The sequence below is a fragment of the Microcebus murinus genome, chromosome 20 (assembly GCF_040939455.1).
Source record: "Microcebus murinus isolate Inina chromosome 20, M.murinus_Inina_mat1.0, whole genome shotgun sequence".
Classification (NCBI taxonomy): Eukaryota; Metazoa; Chordata; class Mammalia; order Primates; family Cheirogaleidae; genus Microcebus; species Microcebus murinus.
This window is the reverse complement of record NC_134123.1, coordinates 19,273,355-19,288,258: the sequence shown is the minus strand read 5'-3', so window position 1 is coordinate 19,288,258 and position 14,904 is coordinate 19,273,355. Positions and strand designations below refer to the sequence as shown.

Here is a 14,904-nt window from a genome sequence, read left to right as displayed (position 1 = left end):
GGGCCCGAGAGAGGCCCACACCCACTGCTACAGCAACAGGCCCTCCACCCTTCCCCTGTGCCTCCAGAACTTCCATTAGCCAAGGGCAAGTGAGAGGGTGCATGGCAGGGCCCCCTACTGTCCCGGTGCCTGTGGCAGCAGCACAACAGCATGTGCTCTAAGGTGTCATATTGGGGAGTGTGTGTCCCTGCACTTAAGAGAGGCCAACAGTCCCTGGGGGGGGGGGTGACCCAGATCCCGGGGGAGCCCGCCCTGCCCCCCAGTGTTTTAGAGCTGTGCATGAAAGCTTTGGCTGGGGCCTTAACCACCTGCTGGGGAAGCCAAACTGAGCAGAAAAAAAAAAAAAAACGGCAACAGGAAGGCGCACAGGAAACACCTGTGTGTGGATGCAGGTGGCTCATTCCAAACGGGCCGGGGTGGGGGCAGGGGCAGGGGCAGGCAGACAACCCTCAGCACGCTGCCACAGCTCTGGGCTCCCTCTGTGACTGTGAAGGGTAGCATGGGCAGGATGGCGCAACCCAGTTTTTTGGGTGGTCAGCTGGGGCAGCGTGAGGTGCCAAGGCAAAGAAGCTGGCACCCAGAGCTGGTGGAGGCTGGTGGCTCATGCCTGTAATCCCAGCACTTTGGGGGACCAAGGCAGAAGGATAACTTGAGGCCAGAAGTTGAAGGCCAGCCTGGGCGACATAGTGAGACACCATCTCTACAAAACACTCTGTAAAAATTAGCCAGGTGCAGTAGTCCTAGCTGCTCAGGAGGCTGAGGCTGGAGAATCGCTTGAGGCCAGGAGTTCAAGTTTACAGTGAGCTATGATCACACCCCTGCACTCCAGCCTGGGTGACAGAGAAGGACCCTGTCAAAAAAAATAAAAACAAAGCTGGCCTCAGCTTGGGCTTGCCCCTTGGGGCCCTGCAGGAGGGTAGCAGTCCTACAACCACCCCTAGGAGCTGCTCGGGCCTCAGATCTCACAAGAGGCCCACTGGTAGGGCAGGACCGTCCACTTGTCCACTTACATCGAAAGCACAGCCCACATGGTGGGGAAAGAGGAAGTAAACACTGGCTGGTCAGGTCCTGGGAAAGTGCAGATGGGGGTGACTGGGCCAGCACGAGCTCACAGCGCAATCGCAGGAGAGGGCAGGGTTCGGGCAAGAAATGGAGGACAGAAAAATATTCATCCCAGCCAGGGGTCAGCTGGGCTGTCACTGAAAATGGCAGCTCTCAATGCTGGGAAGAGACAGGACCCTGGCTCTGTCCTCTACAAGGAGGGTCCTGAGGCCTGAGGCTAGTACTGAGCTCTAGCTGAGGGTGGGGGTGAGTGGGAGCTAGAATTAGGCTCACAGTACATGAACACAGGGAAAGAACTAGGACAAAGATGGCCTAGTAGACCCTCAGGCCTTTGCCCATCTAGCCTACCTGGCTCACAGCAGCATAGATCAACCCCAGGACAGCCACTCGACCCTCTCCATCCATGGCTTGAAACCAGGCTAATGGCTGCCTACACTCAGGCCCAGGCCTATAAGGTGGTGGAAGACAAGGAGAACCCTTGTCTCCCACCTGTAGACCTTCTCCCACCCCGTCCACCTCACAGGTGCCTCCCACAGGTCTTCATACAGGGCCAGCTGCCCTACAGCACGCCCCCCACGTCCTGCCCTGTCATCATGCATGTTTCGGGAGGCACCTGTCCCTGCTGCCTTGGCCTTGGGATAGCTGGGAGCCTGCTGCGCCAGGTGATGGGAGGTTGATGACACCATCAGTCATCAAGGGTACCAGGACAGGGAAATCCTGTGCCCAGCTGTTCTGTGGAGCCTGTGCCAGCCTCTGTGAGGGGACAGATAAAGTGGGCCTGTGACACACTAAGTAATGCCCATCAGTTAAGTCCATCGAGGCCACAGCATATGCCTTGGCCACTGTCCATGGGGCTCTGCCCAGAGGAGACTCATACCCATGCAGAGCAAAAAAGGGGCCAGGCTGCAGTGGTCCATGGTACAGTTTATTGTGTTGGTGGTCGCTGGAACAAACCCCCTCCCCTCCTTTCTTCTTGCCTCTTCCAACCTTACCTTTCCTCCTGTCTCCCACTCTTCTTCTGCATGTATTCAAAACTGCAGAGAAAAAAAAAAAAAGAAGAAAGAAAAAAAGGCATGTTTCTGGAGGCAAAGAAGCAGATGGGTTGGCACGTGGGAAGAGGACTGCCGCTTTGTCTCGCCCACGGAGCGGGGGTGCCTTCCTTGTGTGTTCCTGTGCCTGTTGTGTGGGTACAATTTGCTGAACCCCAGGCATGTGACATGACCCCGCCTTTCCCTCTGTCCCCCCAAACAGCCCTGGAGTGTCCTGTTCAGGCCATCCATCCCCCACAGACAGAGGCTCTTGGTTTGGCTGCCAGGCCTGGCTTTTCTGGGCCTGGATGATACCAGAAAGCGAGCTTGGGAAGGACTCCAGTGCCTCATATAAACTGCTAAAGACGCACAATCTATCGTTTAGGAAATAAGACTGCCATTGGCCTGTGAGAAAGGGGCCTCTTGTTTCAGAAGGCTGCAACCGGGCGATGCCCACTAGTCTGAGTACAATGTCAAGGGTCAAGTCTCACTTGTCTCTGAATATACTACAGGGCAAATGAACACGCAGTAAGTGCTGGCTTAGAGCAGCTGAATTGCTGCGGCTCACACCTACATTTCTAGCTATCTCCTCTGAATCTCTTTACACCCTTCTCCTCCTCCTCTTCTGGCATCCTCCCAAACTTCACTCCACAGGTTCCATTCTAGGCCCTTTTCTCCTCTCTCAAAACACAGCCCTGGACACCCCCACCCCCCAAATCCCTTCCTCTGGCTTCTTTCTGCATGCTGAGGCTCATGTCGGCCATTCATACCACTCTCGCCTCGCTGCCACAGCCCACACCCAGCTGCTGACCAGACACTTCCTTTCCGCTGTCCAGGGCATTTCAAACTCAACATGCTCAGAATTGAACTCGGCATCTTCTCCAAACCTGTTTCTCCTCCAGGGTTCTCAGGGTTCTCAACTACCCAGGTGCCCAAGTCACGCATCTGGGCTTATCCTTGACATTTTCGTCTGTTCCCTCATTCCAACCATCAGAATCCTGTCAATTAAATGCCCCAAATATTTCTAAACTCTGTCTACATCTTTTTTTTTTTTTTTTTTTTTGAGACAGGGTCTTGCTGTGTCACCCAGGCTAGAGTGCAATGGCATCATCGTAGCTCACTGCAACTTCAAACTCCTGGCTTCCTCCTTCCTCGGTCTCCCAGAATGCTAGGATTACAGGCATGAACCACCACACCTGGCCCCTTGTCTACATCTTTTTATCCCCACTGGCACCACTCAGGTGCAGGACAGACACATAAACCTCTCTCCTAGACACTCAAAATGCCTCCTCACCAGCTCCCTACCTCTGGTCTTGGATCCATTCTCCACGATGTAGTCACAGTGATTTCTAAAACATAAATCTACCACTACAGGCTCTTCTCTTAGGGAAAAGCTCAGCCCACTCCACCTGGCTCACAAAGCCCTTCGTGCCTGCTCCCCTCTGCAGCCTCATTTCTGCCCCCTCGCTTCTCGCTCTACGCTCTACTCGGGACTACTTGCAGAGCTCTTTTGCCCCTGGGCCTGGTACTGCTCCCTCCCTGGTACCCTATCCCACCCCTCTGTTGCCTTGCTCACACCTGCTCTCCTGACAGCTGTCCACCAAGACGTCACAAATTTTTTAAAGAAGTACCTCCTCCACTTGCTCCTGCCACGGGAGCCTTCGCTTGCCCTGGCATAATCCTAATCACATCTCGTTGCAATTGCTTACTTTGTACCCTCTGGAACATAAGTCCATAATATTTGCTAACTATTTTACTAGGTAATGGGAACTACCCAGGTCTAGGAAAGACAATGAATGTCTTTCCATGAAACTTGGTCCAAGTTATTGTTTTAAACAGCTTTATTTGTAGTCACATATCATGCAATTCAATCAAAGTGTACAATTCAATGGTTTTTAGTATATTCACAGAATTGTACAACCATCACCACCATTTTAGAATATTTTCAATGACTCAAAAAGAGACTCTGCAGCCCTTAGCTATCGTCTCCAGACCCTCACAGTCTCCCCTCTGCCACCAGGCAACTGCTAATCTACTTTTTGTCTTTATAGATTTGCCTATTCTGGATATTTCTTATAAATGAAATCAGGTTAGGTCTTTCCAACTTACTCAGTTCTAAGATTCACCTGAGAACTTCCCTGGGGATTCACGTTCAGCTGGTCTGGCTTGGGGCCAGGCAACTCTCTATTTGCACAGGCCTTTACTAGCACCAGTATCCAAAGCAGGGACACAGTAAGTGGTAAGAACTATCTTTTTTTTTTTTTTTTTTTTTTGAGACAGGATCTTGCTCTGTGGCCTGGGCTACAGTACAGTGGCATCATTACAGCTCACTGCAACCTCAAACTCCTGGGCTCAAGTGGTCCTCCTGCCTTGGCCTCCCAAAGTGCTAGGATGACAGGCATGAGCTACCATGCCCAGCCAAGAAATATCTTTTGATGAATACCTCCAAAACCTGTCTCTAGCTCCCTATATCCAACTCTCCAACTCATGTCCTACTCTTATCTCAAAAGCAACCTTTTGGGGTGGGCATGGTGGCTCACGCCTGTCATCCAACCACTCTGGGAGGCCGAGGCAGGAGGATCGCTCAAAGTCAGGAGTTTGAAACCAGCCTGAGCAAGAGCAATACCCCATCTCTACTAAAAAAAAAAAAATAGAAATTAATTAGCCAACTAAAAATATATAGAAAAAAATTACCCAGGCATGGTGGTGCATGCCTGTAGTCCCAGCTACTCGGGAGGCTGAGGCAGTAGGATCGCTTGAGCCCAGGAGTTTGAGGTTGCTGTGAGCTAGGCTGACACCACAGCACTCTATCCTGGGCAATAGAGTGAGACTGTGTCTCAAAAAAACCTTTTGAAAATCTTTTGAGTTTGAAATTACTGTATGTTTAATGCAGAGAAAGCCTGGAAACTCAAAGCAGTGTCCCCAGTCCCTCATGGGGCACAGCTCTTTGGAATACACTTTGACCACTGGGATCCCGTGTAAGGAGTGGAAGCAGAGCCTGAACCTGGGATGACAGAGGGCAGGAGAGCTGTGGTCAGACTGGTAGAGGAGGCAAGCAAGCTGAACCGATAGGAGCCTGGAGGGTACAATTAATAATGAGGCTGTAGAGACGAGCAGGGGCTTGGTCATGGGGGGCCTGTGGAGTGGCTGAGGAGTTCGGAATTTGCCCCCATCACTGGGAAGCCAACCACGGGCTTGAAGTAGGAGAATTTTGTGGTTACATTTATGCTTGGGAAAGGTCACTGTGGCAATCATGTGGATTGAGGAGGCAGGAAGTAGGGAGAAGTCTGCAACTGTGGTCAGAAGCATCAATAATGATCTGGGCCAGAGTAGGGCAGTGGAGACAGGGGGAGCTTAGAGTGAAGAGATATTCCAAAAGCAGAGTGGACAGGGTTTGGGGACTGATGGGAGGAGGTGCTGAGAAAAGAAAGCACAGGTTTCTGGTCTGGATGATGGATGGATGGTGGTATCTTTTACTAAGCTGGGAGCCCTAGAGAAGCAGATGAGTGACAAGACAGGTAAGGGTGGCCCAGAAGCCATCCAAGAGGAAGTGTCTAGAAATAAGCTGGGTGTATAGCCCTGGGGCAAGGAGAGAAGGGTATGGACTCAAAGCAGAAGCTTGAGTTATCCTTGCTGTACTGTGGAGTTTCATCACATGCTGTGATGTCCAGTGACCGTTCTGTTCCTCCCACACCTGTAGCCTATACCTTCACACTTGCCTTTTCCTTCTTGACTTTCACCTAATCTCATGAGGTTTAGTCTGGTCTCTCCACACTAATATAAGACAAAATACAAGGCACTCTCAGGGCTAGGGACATGACCTATCTCTGGTATTACCTAGCCTTGAGCATAAACCCAGGTCCTGAGCAGTTTATTTTGGACATACTTAATAATTTCACTTCAAATACTTCTGCTACCTGCCTGCCAAAGTGTCTGAAATGTCTACCATTGAAGCCTTTCCTTTGGGTTAAGGCAGTAGTGTCCAACTTCTTTTAAGGATAATAATCTTTTTCCCCCTAAATAAATCACATAAAATCTGGAGTAGGAGAGGCCAGGGAGCAGGGAGGCCCAGAGCCTCCCTGATAGATCTCTGTTACCCTTCCAAGGCAGCCCCAAGGCTAGAGCATCATCTCCAGAGGATTGCTATAAACATGGAAATGTTATCGGACAGAGTGAGGAGCTCTGAGCAGCCAATGGGAGAATAGGAATAGAGAGGGTAGGGCTGGAAGACCTGAATACAGTAGTCCCCACTTATCCTAGGGGGATACATTACAAGACCCCCCATGGATGCCTGAAACCACAGATAGTACCAAATCCTGTATATACTATGTTGTTTCCATCTGATAACTGAGATGGCTACAAAATGACTAATGATTGGGTAGTGTATACAACATGGATATACTGGACAAAGAAATGATTCATGTCCCAGGCAGTATGGGGTGGGACATTGTGAGATTTCATCACGATACTCAGAATGGCATGCAATTTAAAAATTATGAATTGTTTATTTTGAGAATTTTCCATTTAATATTTGTAGACTACAGTTGACCTTGGGTAACTGAAACCTCAGAAAGCAAAGCTGTGGATAACAGGGGCTACTAGACTCATTCTGGTTTTCTAACAAGTTGCTGGACAACCCTAAGCAAGTCACTTCATTTCTTGAATTTAAGACAAAACTATGCCTGGACCACCACACAGAGCAGTGAGCATCACTTCAAAAGGCAGACGCAAAGGTGTTTTGCAAAATGAAAAATATACTGAGATGGGTTATTAAAGGATGATCAATGCATGCTTGGATCAATACATACAGGTAACAGCACAGAACAAAATTACCCTACTTTCTAAGCGGATGTAGGTCTAGGTAAAGTTCTTTAGACTTTAGAGAGCAGTCATTTGAGCTGAGAGGTAAAAAAATAAATAATATGGCTTCACAGGGGTCTGAAGAAAACTGACATCAACAAAGGGGAAAACAATTCCTGTGGTCTGAGCAGATGATGTGGAAGAGCAGGTCTTTAAAATGTTAGAAGTGGTTGGCCTTGGCAGGTGGATGTTCATAGGCACTGAAAGCTTTCCAAATGTCTTGTAAGGTTTAGCATCGCTACCCTACACCCTAATCCAGTAGTGCGGTATGACTTGCTGTCTGCCAGACACTCTTATGCACTTGTGCCTTTGATCATGGCTCTTCACCTTACATGCCTTTGTCCTGCTTGTTAATGCCTTGTTAATCCTTTAGACCCAGCTGAAATGAGATACTCCTGGAGAATGATTTGCTCTTTTACCTGTGAGCTCATGTCTTCCCGTTATAACAATTACTGCATTAATTTTTTTAACCAGTTTATTAGTTAAATATGAGCTCAAGGGCAGGAAACACATCTTGAATCATCTTTGAATCTCCAGTGCCTAGAACAGGAAGCTGCACACAACAAGTACTCAATAAATATTTGCTGAACTGGATCATGTCTTACACATGTTCTCAATAGAAAAAGAGACAACAAAAATGTTCCTGTGTAACTTTAGGTCCTACTCTAACGAGAGTAGGAAGATTCTTGCCCTTTGTTACAAATCAACACATCTCCCCTTCATGTATTGATTCTCTGGCATAAAGGGTAAAAAACAACAACAACCGTAAATGATCTCAATCATTGCAGACTTTACAAGGGAAAGATCTTGGAAATAGAACTGTTCTTTTGAGAATCATAACATAAAGTATGCCTTTCCCAGAAAGAATGGCTCCCAGGCCAGGGAAAACCTAGTCAGTAACTTAACTGATTCTATTAATGATCCTAGAAAGATCATGTCCATCAGAGGGTAGAATTGAGTGAAGGTAGATAACAGGAAGCAGAAAAATTAAAAAACCAAACAAACAAAAAAAACAATACTTTACATTTACTCTTTGATTACTGGTACCAAGAATCATGCCAAAAGCTTTACTTGCATTTTCTCATTTAATCCTTACCACTGTTCCAAGTATAATTATCATCCTATCTTGTAGAGGAGAAACTGTAGTTGAGTTGTTACTTCACCTGAGATCACACAGATTAGATAAAATCTAAATCCAGGACAATCTGACCCCAGCATCCAGAGAGGGTGACATTAAACATTTACGTTATAAACCTAACATCTCTCTCTCCACTCCTGCCCTCTTTTTCTTTTTTTAGAGACAGGGTTTCGCTCTGTCACCCAGGCTGGCCCAAATGATCCTCCCACCTCAGCCTCCTGAGTTTAGCTGGGACTACAGCAATGTGCCACCATTGCCCAGCTAATTTTTTTTTTTTTTTGAGACAGAGTCTCGCTTGTTGCCCAGGCTATAGTGTGTGCCGTGGCGTCAGCCTAGCTCACAGCAACCTCAAACTCCTGGGCTCAAGCAATCCTTCTGCCTCAGCCTCCCGAGTAGCTGGGACTATAGGCATGCATCACCATGCCCGGCTAATTTTTATATATATATATATATTAGTTGGCCAATTACTTTCTTTCTATTTATAGTAGGGACGGGGTCTCGCTCTTGCTCAGGCTGGTTTCGAACTCCTGACCTCGAGCAATCCGCCTGCCTCAGCCTCCCAGAGTGCTAGGATTACAGGCGTGAGTCACTGCACCCAGCTAATTTTTTAAAATATTTTTTGTAGCAATGGGGTCTTCCTGGTTGCCCAGGCTGGTCTCAGATTGCTGGCCTCAAGTGATCCTCCCACCTTGGCCTCCCCAAATCCTGGGATTACAGGTGTGAGCCATAACTAACATCTCTTAACCTAATTAACTGCTCATCAATGCTTTCTAGGCCTGGCATGGTGGCTCACACCTGTAATCCTAGCACTCTGGGAGGCAGCGGCAGGAGGATTGCTTGAGTTCAGGAGTTTGAGACCAGCCTGAACAAGAGCAATACTCTGTCCCTAATAAAAACAGAAAAAATTAACTGAGTGTGGTGGTGCACACCTATAGTCCCAGCTACTTGGGAAGCTGAGGCAGAAGGATTGCTTGAGCCCAGGAATTTGAGGTGCTGTGAGCTAGGCTGATGCCACAGCACTCCAGACTGGGCAACAGAGCTAGACTCTGTCTCAAAAAAAAAAAAAAAGAAAAGAAAAAGAAAAAGAGAAAAGCTTTCTAAAATGCTCCCCTATAGAGAAACAATGTGCCTTTTGCCAGCACGAGGACACTGGTCCACTTGCCAGTGAGTAAAGGAGCACCCTGCTTATCTTTCAAGCTTCCTTGCATCTGACAAGTCCCTGAGGAAGGAATCCGCTCTCAGGGTACAAACCACACAGGGTTTCTGGTCCTGCCTATGAGGCTGAGGGCCAGACCCTGAAATGTGGTGACTTTACCAATGCCTTGTGGTAGGCTGGACAGACTTCTGCTGATAATGCCCTGGATACTCCTGTGGACTACAAACCTAAGAGATAGTTCATAGGAAGAACCCTCCTTCACATTCTCAAAAAATGAAGGGATACCCTTGTAATCTCTTATCTCCCTTGCGAGATAACCTTGCCAACACTAAACCTATGTATATTTTCAGCCTGTACCACCTCTTGGGATAATGATCTCTTTGTAAATCAGAGTGGGCTCCTAGTTCTCATGGGTGTAGTAGTCTGGGTTAGTACTTCAGGGAACAAACTTGTCCTTATTTTTTATCATCCTGTTTCACAGACTTTCATTATATTACTATTCCCTGTCTACTTCTTTCTTTCCAGCCTGAAACATCCTATCCTTTTGGTTTGGTTTTCTGTTCCTTAGTCTTTGGAGCTGATTCCATGAAGTAGGACACATCATGATTTCCTATAAGGAAACATTTCCTTTTGTTCCTTCCTAGTGATCCTTAGCATTTTCTTAGCCATATATCAGAGCAGCATATAGGGTCCTTGTCAGAAAGCAGGCTCTAGGGCTATCTTGGAGGTAAAAAGTTGTAAATATGGTAATATGATTCATATATAGTTTGTAGGTATAATTGTAAAATATAATTGAGGATTCTTCCCCTTAAACCACGGGTCCCCAAACTTTTTAAACAGGGGGCCAGTTCACTGTCCCTCAGATTGTTGGAGAGTGCACACTGTGGGCCTGGGACGAGTCAGCTGCCAAGCAGGGCAGGCAGCAGTGGCAAAAACACCCCGAGGGCGGGATAAATGTGCTAGGCGGCCGGCATGTGGTTCACGGGCCATTGTTTGAGGACACCTGCCTTAAACATACTGCCTTATATTTGCCCACATTGAAGCTTTAGATGTTCTTTTAGGTTACTCTTAAAGATAAGGAGGATGATTTGAGGTAGTCTTAGAGAAAGTGAATTTTTTTTGTTGTTTTTTTTTTTTGAGACAGAGTCTTGCCCTGTCACCTGGCTAGAGTGCTGTGGGATCACCCTAGCTCACAGCAATGTCAAACTCCTGGGCTCAAGGGATTCTCCTGCCTCAGCCTCCTGAGCAGCTGGGACTATAGGCACCTGCTACCAAACCTAGCTAATTTTTCTAATTTTAGTAGAGACAGGGTCGTGTTCTTGCTCAGACTGGTCTCAAACTCCTGACCTCAGGTGATCTTCCTGCCTTGGCCTCCCAGAGTGCTAGGATTACAGGCATGAGCCACTTCACCCAGCTGAATTAATGAGATTGTTAAAGATACTAGAAAGTTATGGTTTAATGCAAGTCAGCTTGATTGTTTTAGTACATAAGTTCCTAAGTATCATGAGCTATTTGCTGTGGGGGTGGGGCTGAAGAGAATGCAAAATGCAAATAATGCAAATATTCCAGAGGTATCTGTTTGGTAATTCTCTTCTTTTTTTTTTTTTTTGAGACAGAGTCTCACTTTGTTGCCCAGGCTAGAGCAGCCTAGCTCACGGCAACCTCAATCTCCTAGGCCCAAGCAATCCTGCTGCCTCAGCTTCCCGAGTAGCTGGGACTACAAGGCATGTGCCACCATGCCCGGCTAATTTTTTCTATATATATTAGTTGGCCAGTTAATTTGTTTCTATTTATAGTAGGGACGGGGTCTCGCTCTTGCTCAGGCTGGTTTCGAACTCCTTACCTCGAGCAATCCACCTGCCTCGGCCTCCCAGAGTGCTAGGATTACAGGCGTGAGCCACCGCGCCCGGCCAGGTAATTCTCTTCAAAGTTTGCTTTTTCTATATGCTTGAGTGTTAATGTGTATATAAGAGGGAAATGGGATAATTTGGTTTCTGAACAAAGAGGAGGCACATGTAAAGTTCTCAAATACATTTTTAGAATAGTATCTAATCATACATTTTTAGAATAGTATCTAATCATATAAGAAACTGGGATGAGGAGTAAAAAAACTTGGGTCCTGGTGTTGAGAGACCAAACTATCCCTTTTCTTCACGTCTACACCCAAGCAGCTGAATGTTGCAGGAGAAAAACCATAGCAGGCCAACTGGTTCTACTTTAAACTCATGATCACAAACCTCAAATGGGTACCCATTGCCTCCAAGGCAGTCCTACTAAGACTTTGCTTTCCCTCCCTGTGTTTACATCCATCTTCACCTTTGTTTTTTTTTTTTCTTGAGATACAGTCTTGCTCTGTTGCCCAGGCTAGCATGCCGTGGTGTCAGCCTAGTTCACAGCAACCTCAAACTCCTGGGCTCAAGCGATCCTCTTGCCTCAGCCTCCCGAGTAGCTGGGACTACAGGCATGCACCACCATGCCCAGCTAATTTTATATATATATATAATTTTTTTTTTAGTTGTCCAGCTAATTTCTTTCTATTTTTAGTAGAGACAGGGTCTTGCTCTTGCCCAGGCTAGTCTCGAACCCTTGCGATCCACATGCCTCTGGCCTCCCAGAGTGCTAGGATTATAGGTATGAGCCACCGCAACTGGCTCCATCTTCACCTTTGTTGCCCTTATCAGTAGAAGCATCCATCCCTCTTCCTGTCCAAGGTTCCTCCCTGTTTTTTTATATCTCTCCATGGATTTCACTCCTAGGGGAGTCAAGCAGGCTTCTTTCTCCTGTATCACTCCCAATGGCACACAAACATGTTCTAGAACCCTGCCATCTTTTAAAACATCTCCCTTGACCCCACATCCTTGTACACTTATTCCCAAATTTCTGTTCCCTTCACAGCAACACGTCTCTCAAGTTTCCTACATGTGTTGCCTCCATTTCCTCACTTTCCCAGTCACTCCTCAACCCATTCAGTCAGGTCTACATCCCTGATTTACCCACATGGATCAAGCCGAGGTCACCAGTGGCATTCTCTAGTGATGTCCAAGGTGATCAATCCAACAGCCATGTCTTTGATCCAAGTTTACCAGACCTTTCAGCAGCATTAGACACAGCTGATGCCTCCCCCACCTGAAACCTTCTCTATCCTTCCATCCCACAACTCAACACTCTTTTTTTCTTGAGACAGAGTCTAGCTTTGTTCCCCAGGCTAGAGTGAGTGCCCGTGGCGTCAGCCTAGCTCACAGCAACCTCAAACTCCTGGGCTCAAGCAATCCTGCTGCCTCAGCCTCCCGAGTAGCTGGGACTACAGGCATGAGCCACCATGCCCGGCTAATTTTTTCTATATATTAGTTGGCCAATTAATTTGTTTCTATTTATAGTAGAGACGGGGTCTTGCTCTTGCTCAAGCTGGTTTTGAACTCCTGACCTCGAGCAATCCGCCCGCCTTGGCCTCCCAGAGGGCTAGGATTACAGGCGTGAACCACAGCGCCAACTCCACTCTTGATTTCCCCTGTCTTCCTGGATGTTCCCTCCCAGCCTCCTACTCCATTACCCTCTCTCTCTCTCTCAATGTTGGAGTGTCCCAGGATTTGGCCTTGGAATTTCTCCTCACTCTTTCCTCCAAGCCAGGGATCATAAACTCACAGCCCACATGTGTGGTTTAATCAGCTCATGAAGTTTAAAAACATCTGATTTAGTTGCCACCATCAACTTTTTTACATTTTAAAAATCCAGATTTCTGATTCCTTTAAGAAAAAACACAGTATCTGTCAATATTGGGCCAGCATTCCCACAACGGCAAAATCAGCTGGATGGAGAAGCTGCTTCCTTGAAGCTGGGTCCGTTTGTTATCTGCGATATCTAAGAGAGTTGGGAATACAGTCGTGAGTCATATTCCCATAAGTACTCTTCCCGGAGCCACCAGAATACCTTGCAGTCTCGGTCAACTTTACCGCTGGTTGGGTAGAGTCCGCAGGCCCTCCTGGGGAGGAGGAGGGGCTGAAGGACTCCACCCACAGAGAACTTAGCACCCAGGTAAAGACGAGAAATGCACGTTTTAAATACAGAATTACACTGCGCCAAATACAGGAAGTCTTTTCAGTGCTGCGCCAATACAGATAGTCCTTTCAGTAAAAGACAACTGCTCTGTGGTCATCTAAAAGCATCAAGTCTGGTCTTCCGCTGCCTCTCCGGGCTGAGGCGGCCTGGGGACACCAGGAGGAGGCCCTCGCCCTCTTCTCTCGCACCCGGTTTCAGGAGGCCCTCTTCGAGAATGGAAAGATCACCGAAAGCCGCCGAGCAAGGACAGACCTTCTTGCTGTCACTGGATTGTGTTCGAGCAGCTGGGAGCGCGCGGGGACTGGCCGTGCCTTACTCGGTGGCCGGCAGCCGTGCGGCGTTCAGAGGGCGGGGCGGGCCCGGCTGGGGCGGAGACTGGGCGGGGCGGGCCCAGGAGCTTCCTCGGCCCCACAGCCCGGCCCCGCGCGCGCTTTCTCCACCCACCCCCACTCCTCCAACCCTTTACGGGTTCAGGAAGCCGCAGACAGCAGCTAGGGAATCAGGTCAAACGGGCCAGGACCCAGGACTGCCCAGTGGCGGCAGCCTCCGCCCAGGAAGCCGCACCCAACAGGAACCCGGACGCCGCGGCGCCCGCAGAGCCCACGCGCGACCGGGCGAGGGCGCGGGAGGGCGCGTGCGGCGTGACGACGCGACTCGCGGCGCGTCCCGTGACGCCATCGCGCCCGCTTTTGAAAGTTGGCGCCCGGGGCCGCCTCCCATGCTGCCCTGCGCCAACCCCTCCCCTCACCTTTCCTCCCCCGCCCTCCACTCGCCGCCCGGCCGGCCCCCCCCACCCGTCCCTTCCCTTATCAGCACCCGCGGCCCCGGCAGCGCCGACGCAGGCGCACTGCACCGCGCCGCCGCCATTTTGTGTCCGAGCCTGTGGAGCGATTAAACCGTGCGCGGAGCTGCTTCTTTGGCGGCAGCGGCGGCGGCGGTAGCCGGTGCGGGCGCGCAGAGCTGGCCGGGGACGCCAGGTGGCCGGAGCGGTGGAGCGGCGGCGGAGCGGGCGCTGCGGGGGGTGTGGCGCGGAGGTAAGGGGGCCCGGGGTGGAGGAGGTTTCGCGGGCCGCCTCTAGGTGTCACGATGGGGCCGCTCCGGTCGGCGCTGGCTGCAGCCCGGCGCCAGCGCCGCCGCCGGGGGGTGTTTGTCTCCCTCTACCGTCCCTGCTGCGGCGCGGCCGCCGCCATTGCCCGTCGCCGCCGTGGCCCGGCCGTCCCCCCACCCCCACCCCCGCCTGCTAAGCCTCCCTCTTGGCGGCGCGCTAGGCCTCGGGCGGCGGCGGCGACAGAGGCCCGCGCGCCCGGCGACTCCATTTTCCTTCCTTTGTCTCTGCCCTCGAGGCCGGCTCTTGGCCCGGCCGATCGCCCAGCCGCGGCCCGCCCTCTGCCCTCCGCCCCTCCCGCGGCGGGTGGCCTCAGCCGAGGCGCTATCTCCGCGCCCCGGCTTCGGCTACCGCCTCGCTCAGGAGTCCAGACCCACTGCCGCCGAGCGCACAACCGAGTCCCGGTGCCGCATGAGTGTCGGGCCTGGGCCGACGCGTCTCGGGCCGCCCCTCCTCCAGTCCTCCCGGTCCCCGGAACCTACCCGGCCGCCCTGCGTGC

The 14,904-nt window shown here is 50.1% G+C and overlaps 1 protein-coding gene across 2 annotated transcripts in view; it reads left to right on the top strand.

Annotated features, from left to right (window-relative positions):
• Positions 1-14,112: 14,112 nt before the first annotated feature.
• Positions 14,113-14,904, top strand: part of CTCF (CCCTC-binding factor) — a 55,590-nt gene continuing 54,798 nt past the window's right edge. For both annotated transcript variants that reach the window (XM_075995710.1, XM_075995709.1), the window contains exon 1: positions 14,113-14,334. The gene's annotated coding sequence lies outside the window, so the exon portion shown is untranslated. The remainder of the gene's footprint in view (positions 14,335-14,904) is intronic.